The 8,671-nt window shown below is 43.2% G+C and overlaps 1 non-coding gene across 1 annotated transcript; it reads left to right on the top strand.

Annotated features, from left to right (window-relative positions):
- Positions 1-1,139: 1,139 nt before the first annotated feature.
- Positions 1,140-4,744, top strand: LOC109871716 (uncharacterized). Its single transcript, XR_004208491.1, has 3 exons — positions 1,140-1,429; positions 2,007-2,060; positions 2,151-4,744. It is a non-coding gene; the product is annotated as an uncharacterized LOC109871716 (transcript).
- Positions 4,745-8,671: the final 3,927 nt, after the last annotated feature.

The following is an 8,671-nucleotide window of genomic DNA, read 5'->3' on the forward strand; positions in this document are numbered from 1 at the left end:
TTCTAATTAGTTTGATTTATTTGCAAACAAAAATGATAACAGGTGAAATGCAGACAGTGAAAAACTATAACATGGTTTCCAAATAATTTTCAGGTGAGGTGAAAAGGCCTGTAAATTACCATTAAACAATTGTTTACTTTTACAGTTTTTACAACCAGGGCAGGGTAGGAGAGGAGGGTAGACAAGAGACAGCAATACAGAAGACTGTGAGACAGCAACAGAAGAGGGCAGACAAGAGCGACAGCAACAGATGACAGAAAAAGTGATGGAGAGAGGAAGAGGAGTGAGCACACAGTAGACTGTATCACAGCTGCTCTATGGATTCTAATTAGTGTGTGCATGTGTGTGAGAGAGAGGGTGTTTCGGTACTGTGTGATTCTTTAATCAATTTAGCTTATTGGGCAGGTCAAGTTGTTGAATGGTATGGAGGTTTTTGACAATACACTGTAGACAGTGGTGTAAAGTACTTAAGTAAATATACTTTAAAGTACTACTTAAGTAGATTTTTGGGCCTGTACTTTTATTTTACTATTCATATTTTTGACAACTTTTACTTTAACTTCACTAAACAAAATTCTGTACTTTTTACTCCATACGTTTTCCATGACACCGACAGGCAAATGGTCTAATTCACACCCTTTTCAAGAGAACATCCCTGGTCATCCTTACTGTGTCTGATCTGGCGGACTCAATAAACACATGCTTCGTTTGTAAATAAATAAAAAATATACAAAATGTGGCAGTCTGCTTTGCTTAATATAAGGAATTGATTTATACTTTTATTTTTACATTTGATACTTAAATATATTTAAAACCAAATACTTTTAGACTTTTACTCAAGTAGTATTTTACTGGGTGACTTTCACTTTTACTTGAGTAATTTTCTATGAAGGTATCTTTATTTTTACTCAAGTATGACAATTGTGTACTATTTCCACAACTGACTGTAGATGTATGTATTCCAGAGTAGAGAGTGTTCCAGAGTAGAGACCTACAGTAGCTACTGTAATTAAGTACTAGAACTCTCTGCTGTGGCAGGTACGAAGGTGCCAGTTACGCGAGAAATATCTTCTCTCAGCCGGGGGAGGATCCCCCAGACCTCCCTACTGGTTTGGGGCTAAACTCCGAATGTTTTCAAATCCTAGAAACGCCCCTGGGTGCGACGTGGGCGACAACATTGATATAAATCGGACTTGAATGTCAAAATCCATTGCGTACTCCCTACATGCTGATCATGACAGCTGCTGGCGCTGAGGCAGTTTGCTGTGAGATCCCTGCGGAGAGTGACAGGAGTCGTTATGCCCGAGTGAACCGCAGAGACAAAGGGCGGCCAATGTGCCTCACTCGGTTCGCTGCGCTTGTCTCTTTACTTCTGTCTTGTTTGGTACTCTTGCTAAACGCATATCATCATAAAGCAGCAGACTACCAGGTGAGCTTCTCATTCAACAACGCACAAGTGTTATTCGATTAAATCAACCTGTTATCTGCAAATAATCCCGATTCAGAATCATTTATGGATAGTGTTGTGTGTGGTTAGAAACGAAACTGGTACAGTAGCCTACAGTAAATGTGTATAATTATTAGAGAGCCAACATCAGAACACGCTTGTCATTCTAATTGTGGTAATACTTGGGGACTGTATTTAGATCAATATATATATATATATATATATATATATATATATATATATATATTTAACCTCGCTATGGAACTCCCAATCACAGCCGGTTGTGATTCAGCCTGGAATCAAACCAGGGTGTCTTTAGTGACACCTCGAGCACTGAGATGCAGTGCCTTAGACCGCTGTGCCACTTGGGAGCCAAATCAAATACATTTTTAAGATATTATGCTCATAAAGTCTTAATGGATCTTGTGTTTTTATTTGTAGCACACTTCAGCTGGAGGTGATTCTATGGGTAAATTATTATTATGACTATGGTTATGATAATCTAATCATCATCATCATTATCATCATCATCATCACTGTCTATTTTATCCCACCATAGGTGGCGTTCAACAGCAGCAGCAAATTGAAAACAATCTAAGTGCCCATCTGACAGGTACAATTATGATACACACACACTATTCCTTGAAAGACCAATCATTAAGACTAAGCTAAAAAGTAATGGCCTCTCTTGTCTCTCCTCCAGCTCCATACTCATTTAATCATTCAAAAGTGATATACCTTGAATGGGAGTACAACCTTGGACTTGCTCACCTTAGCGGCTTTAAGTATCATGACTGCGACCTCATCGTGCTCAATGATGGCATGTACATGGTTTACCTGCAGATCACGTTCCGAAGCCCTGGTCACTTTGTGTGTAACGAGGAGGAATCAGGTTTCATCATCACCCAAAAAGTAATCCTGTTTGCAAAGGGCTACCAAAAAAACAGAGACCTGCTAACAGCATCTGACACAGTGGACTGCATTCCTAAATCGAATGACTGTCAGCCAACTGGTTCAGAGGGCTGCAAGGAGGAGTCAGGGACTCAGTACTGGGAAAAGTCTCTCTGCACGTTCGGGGTGTTTAAACTAAAAGCTGGGGACAGGCTCAGAGTGAGGAAGGGGGACAGGTACCATGAGCTGATGCTCCTTCAAGAAGACAGGACATTTTTTGGGGCACATCTCATTTGATGTTGTTCCCCAGAAACAACAGGTGCAGGGTAATAATGGATATATTATTATTTATTTTTTAAATTGTATATATATATATATATCAGTATAAAAAAATAAATAATAATAATAATAAAACATTTAAAAATAATAATAATAATAATATATATTATTATTTTTATTTTTTTAAATGTTATTATTATTATTTATTTTTTATACTGATATATATGGTTGTTTTTGATTGACTATGCCATAACTTTGTTGTTTTCTGTGTCATCTCCATGATAACCTAACTTTGTGGAAATTAGTGTAATCACTAACCACACTTATCAGACAAATTAATGTCTTTCCACTGTATACTTTACTTACTACTTGGAGTTTTAATTTGATAATTATTTCATAATGTGTGTGAGAGAGCACTTGAAGAAGGAAATCAGTTGTATTATGCTCTCATAAAGTGTCCATAAATAACTTGTTGTTCAGTTAAACAGTGCATTAACACAGGCAGCGCAATTATGTTTCCCCGAATTGGTATTTTGACCAATCAGATCAGCTCTTTTGCCAATATCAAAGTGTCAAACAAATGTGATCATAATGTGATATAAGGAGAGGCTACTCCTTTACTCTGAAATGTCATACATTTTACTCTGCAACTCCAGTAGATTATTTTAATCAGTCTGTTTCATATTGTTTCACCTGGTCAGCAACAGAGAATTCAAATGAGCAGGTGTAACAGATGGGGATTTGTAACCTCTCTCCTCAGCCTGAAATGTCTCCCCCCGCACCCCAGAGAAGTTGTCAAGAGGGTAGTCACGTTTATTTGCAAGACAGAGGTCTCAAGTTCCAGTCAGTCTCAGTGTGAGCTGCTCTAGGAGAAAAAGTATAATAAGCAAGAACAGTGATGTCCGTAACACAGGCAATTAGGGAACTTTCTATCAAATTAGATTGATGATCTTACTCAATGCCTAGAAAGCCTTGTAATCAGTTTGTGTTAATGAACTTAGCCATGAGTAGAGTCTGACTGTGTCAGCTACAAATGTCCCTAAAGCTCATCCTGATCTTCTACTGTATAAAAAATTAAGTGATGTTTGATGTGTCTCCAGCAGAATAACAACAGGATGAACATGCAATATGTTGTTTACCATGTCAGCCTAACCTTACTTAAGAATGTAAGGAATGCACACTATTGCACCATTGTGATGGTCAACACCCATTGTAAATTATGATTAACTGATGCATGGCTCACTGTGTCACGCCCTGACCTGAGTATTCTTTGTTTTCTTTATTGTTTTGGTTAGGTCAGGGTGTGACATGGGTGATATATGTGTTTTTTGTACTGTCTAGGGGTTTTGTAGGTTTTTGGGGTTGTTTACTATCTAGGTGTTTATATATGTCTATGGTTGCCTAGATTGGTTCTCAATTAGAGGCAGGTGTGTATCGTTGTCTGTAATAAGACACCAGAAGCATGGGTGGGCTACATAAACAATAAACATGTGAGGACAGATAGAGAGGGGGCGTTTTAATAAAGTGATGGAGTCCAGGTGAGTAAAATGAAGCGCTGATGCGCATAACAATGGGGTGGCATGTAGCCTAGTGGTTAGAGTGTTGGGCCAGTAACCAAAAGGTTGCTAGATCAAATTCCTGAGCTGACAAGGGAAGAATCTGTCGTTCTGCCCCTGAACAAGGTTCCCACTAGGCTGTCATTGTAAATAAGAATTTGTTCTTAACTGACCATCCTAGATTTAAAAAAATTCAAACGATGGTGACAGGTGTGCGTAATGATGGGCAGGCTGGCCGCGGGCGCCTGAGAGAGGGAGTGGAAGCAGGCATGACAAAACATGTGGGTTGGGTTTTAGGGGGGTGGGAATGGTATGATAAATATAATTTCTATGGGAGTAAACTGCACATGCCATTTTGTGTTATTGCTGCCAAATACTTTAGGGAAGGAAATAAATACCAGACTTTTAAAAAAACTGAGTGGGTTGTGTTGAAAAATGGAATGTGGAATGGAATGTAAATAACCTCATTACTGAATCATGGAGAGAAAGAAGCTTATACAGTGCCTTCGGAAGTATTCAGACTCCTTGACTTTTTCCACATTTTTACAATAAAGCTTTATTCTAAAATTGATTAAATAGTTTTTTTCCCTCATCAATCTACACACAATACCCCATAATGGGCTCCAGAGTGGCTCAGCAGTCTAAGGCACTGCATCTCAGTGCAAGAGGCATCACTACAGAGCCTGGTTCAGACCCCAACCAGCTGTAATATTCACATGTGTAAACATACTGAATTATCACATTTACATAAGTATTCAGACCCTTTACTCAGTACTTTGTTGAAGCACCTTTGACAGCGATTACAGGATCGGGTCATCTTGGATATGACGATACAAGCTTGGCACACGTGTACTTGGGGAGTTCCTCCCATTCTTCTCTGCAGATCCTCTCAAGCTCTGTCAGGTTGGATGTGGAGCGTTGCTGCACAGCTATTTTCAGGTATCTCCAGAAATGTTTGATCGGGTTCAAGGCCGGGCTCTGACTGGGCCACTCAAGGACATTCAGAAACTTGTCCTAAAGCCACTCCTGCGTTGTTTTGGCTGTGTGCTTAGGGTCATTGTCCTGTTGGAAGGTGAACCTTCACCCCAGTCTGAGGTCCTAACCTGCTCCAGAGCGCTTTTCATCAAGGATCTCTCTCTACTTTGCGTTGTTAATTTTTGCCTCAATCCTGACTAGGCTCCCAGTCCCTGCCACTGAAAAACGTCCCCACAGCATGATGCTGCCAACACCATGCTTCACCGTAGGGATGATGCCAGGTTTCCACCAGATGTGATGCTTGGCATTCAGGCGAAAGAATTCAATCTTGGTTTCATCAGACCAGAGAATCTTGTTTGTCATGGTCTGAGAGTCTTTAGGTGCCTTTTGGCAAACTCCAAGTGGGCTGTCACGTGCCTTTTACTGAGCAGTGGCTTCAGTCTGGCCACTCCACCATAAAGACCTGGTTGGTGGAGTGCTGCAGAGATGGTTGTCCTTCTGGAAGGTTCTCCCATCTCCACATTGAAACTCTGGAGCTCTGTCAGAGTGACCATCGCTCAGTTTGGCCGGGCAGCCAGTTCTAGGAAGAGTCTTGGTGGTTCCAAACTTTTTCCAATTAAAAGTGATGGAGGCCACTGTGTTCTTGGAGACCTTCAGTGCTGCAGACATTTTTTGGTACCCTTCCCCAGATCTGTGCCTCGACACAAAACCAGTAAAGAAAATATGGATAAGAATAAGAGATAAAAGTAACAAGTAATTAAAGAGGAGCAGTAAAAAATAACAATAAATACATGGGTGCCGGTACAGAGTCAATCTGCGGGGGCAACGGTTAGTTGAGGTAGTATGTACATGTAGATAGAGTTCATTTAAGTGACTATGCATAGATGACAACAGAGAGTGGCAGTGGTGTGGAGAGGGGAGGAAGGGGGGGCAATGTGAATAGTCTGGGTGGCCATTTGACTAGATGTTCAGGAGTCTTATGGCTTGGGGGTAGAAGCTGTTTAGAAGCCTCTTGGACCTAGACTTGGCGCTCCGGTACCGCTTGCCGTGTGGTAGCAGAGAGTCTATGACCAGGGTGGCTGGAGTCTTTGACAATTTTCAGGGCCTTCCTCTGACACGCCTACTATAGAGGTCCTGGATGGCAGGAAGGTTGCCATACCAGGCAGTGATGCAACCAGTCAAGATGCTCTCGATGGTAGAACCTTTTGAGGATCTGAGGACCCATGCCAAGACTCCTGAGGGGGAATAGGTTGTGTCGTGCCAGCTTCACGACTCTCATGGTGTGCTTGGACCATGTTAGTTTGTTGGTGATCTGGACACCATGGAACTTGAAGCTATCAACATGCTCCACTGCAGCCCCGTCGATGAGAATGGGGGCGTGCTCGGTCGTCTTTTTCCTGTAGTCCACAATCCTCTCCTTTGTCTTGATCACGTAGGGTGAGAGGTTGTTGTCCTGGCACCACACGGGCAGGTCTCTGGGATGATGGTGTTGATGTGGGCCATGACCAGCCTTTCAAAGCACTTCATGGCTACAGATGTGAGTGCTACGGGTCGGTAGTCATTTAGGCAGATTACCTTCGTGTTCTTGGTCACAGGCACTATGGTGGTCTGCTTTAAACATGTTGGTATTACAGACTCGGACAGGAAGAGGTCAGAGCCGGTGTTCTCGATCTTAGTCCTGTATTGACGCTTTGCCTGTTTGATGGTTCGCCGGAGGCCATAGCGGGATTTCTTATAAGCTTCCAGGTTAGAGTCCAGATTTTTGAAAGCGGCAGCTCTAGGCTTTAGCTCAGTGCGGATGCTGCCTGTAATCCATGGTTTCTGGTTGGGGTTATGTATACATGGTCACTGTGGAGACGACATCATCAATGCCCTTATTGATGAAACCAATGACAGATGTGGTGTACTCCTCAATGCCATTGGAGGAATCCCAGAACATAATCCAGTCTGTGCTAGCAAAACAGTCCTGTAGGTTAGCATCTGCTTCATCTGACTACATTTTTATCTAGTCACTGCTGCTTCCTGCAATTATTTTTGCTTATAAACAGGAATTAGGAGGATATAATTATGATCAGATTTGCCAAATGGAGGGTGGGGGAGAGCTTTGTATGCATCTTTGTGTGTGGAGTAAAGGTGGTCCACAGTTCTTTTACCTCTGGTTGCACATTTAACATGTTGATAGAAATGAGAATAAGTTTCCCTGCATTAAAGTCCCCGGCTACTAGGAGCGCCGCCTCTGGGTGAGCGTTTTCTTGTTTGCTTATGGTGGAATACAGCTCATTCAATCAAATCAAATCAAATCAAATCAAATTTATTTATATAGCCCTTCGTACATCAGCTGATATCTCAAAGTGCTGTACAGAAACCCAGCCTAAAACCCCAAACAGCAAGCAATGCAGGTGGAGAAGCACAGTGGCTAGGAAAAACTCCCTAGAAAGGCCAATACCTAGGAAGAAACCTAGAGAGGAACCAGGCTATGTGGGGTGGCCAGTCCTCTTCTGGCTGTGCCGGGTGGAGATTATAACAGAACATGGTCAAGATGTTCAATGTTCATAAATGACCAGCATGGTCGAATAATAATAAGGCAGAACAGTTGAAACTAGAGCAGCAGCACAGTCAGGTGGAAGTTGAAACTGGAGCAGCAGCATGGCCAGGTAGACTGGGGACAGCAAGGAGTCATCATGTCAGGTAGTCCTGGGGCATGGTCCTAGGGCTCAGGTCAGTTGAAACTGGAACAGCAGCATGGCCAGGTGGACTGGGGACAGCAAGGAGTCATCATGTCAGGTAGTCCTGGGGCATGGTCCTAGGGCTCAGGTCCTCCGAGAGAGAGAAAGAAAGAGAGAAGGAGAGAATTAGAGAACGCACACTTAGATTCACACAGGACACCGAATAGGACAGGAGAAGTACTCCAGATATAACAAACTGACCCCAGCCCCCCGACACATAAACTACTGCAGCATAAATACTGGAGGCTGAGACAGGAGGGGTCAGGAGACACTGTGGCCCCATCCGAGGACACCCCCGGACAGGGCCAAACAGGAAGGATATAACCCCACCCACTTTGCCAAAGCACAGCCCCCACACCACTAGAGGGATATCTTCAACCACCAACTTACCATCCTGAGACAAGGCTGAGTATAGCCCACAAAGATCTCCGCCACGGCACAACCCAAGGGGGGGGGGGCGCCAACCCAGACAGGATGACCACAACAGTGAATCAACCCACTCAGGTGACGCACCCCCTCCAGGGACAGCATGAGAGAGCCCCAGCAAGCCAGTGACTCAGCCCCTGTAATAGGGTTAGAGGCAGAGAATCCCAGTGGAAAGAGGGGAACCGGCCAGGCAGAGACAGCAAGGGCGGTTCGTTGCTCCAGAGCCTTTCCGTTCACCTTCCCACTCCTGGGCCAGACTACACTCAATCATATGACCCACTGAAGAGATGAGTCTTCAGTAAAGACTTAAAGGTTGAGACCGAGTTTGCGTCTCTGACATGGGTAGGCAGACCGTTCCATAAAAATGGAGC

Source organism: Oncorhynchus kisutch, linkage group LG3 (genome assembly GCF_002021735.2).
Source record: "Oncorhynchus kisutch isolate 150728-3 linkage group LG3, Okis_V2, whole genome shotgun sequence".
Taxonomy (NCBI): Eukaryota; Metazoa; Chordata; class Actinopteri; order Salmoniformes; family Salmonidae; genus Oncorhynchus; species Oncorhynchus kisutch.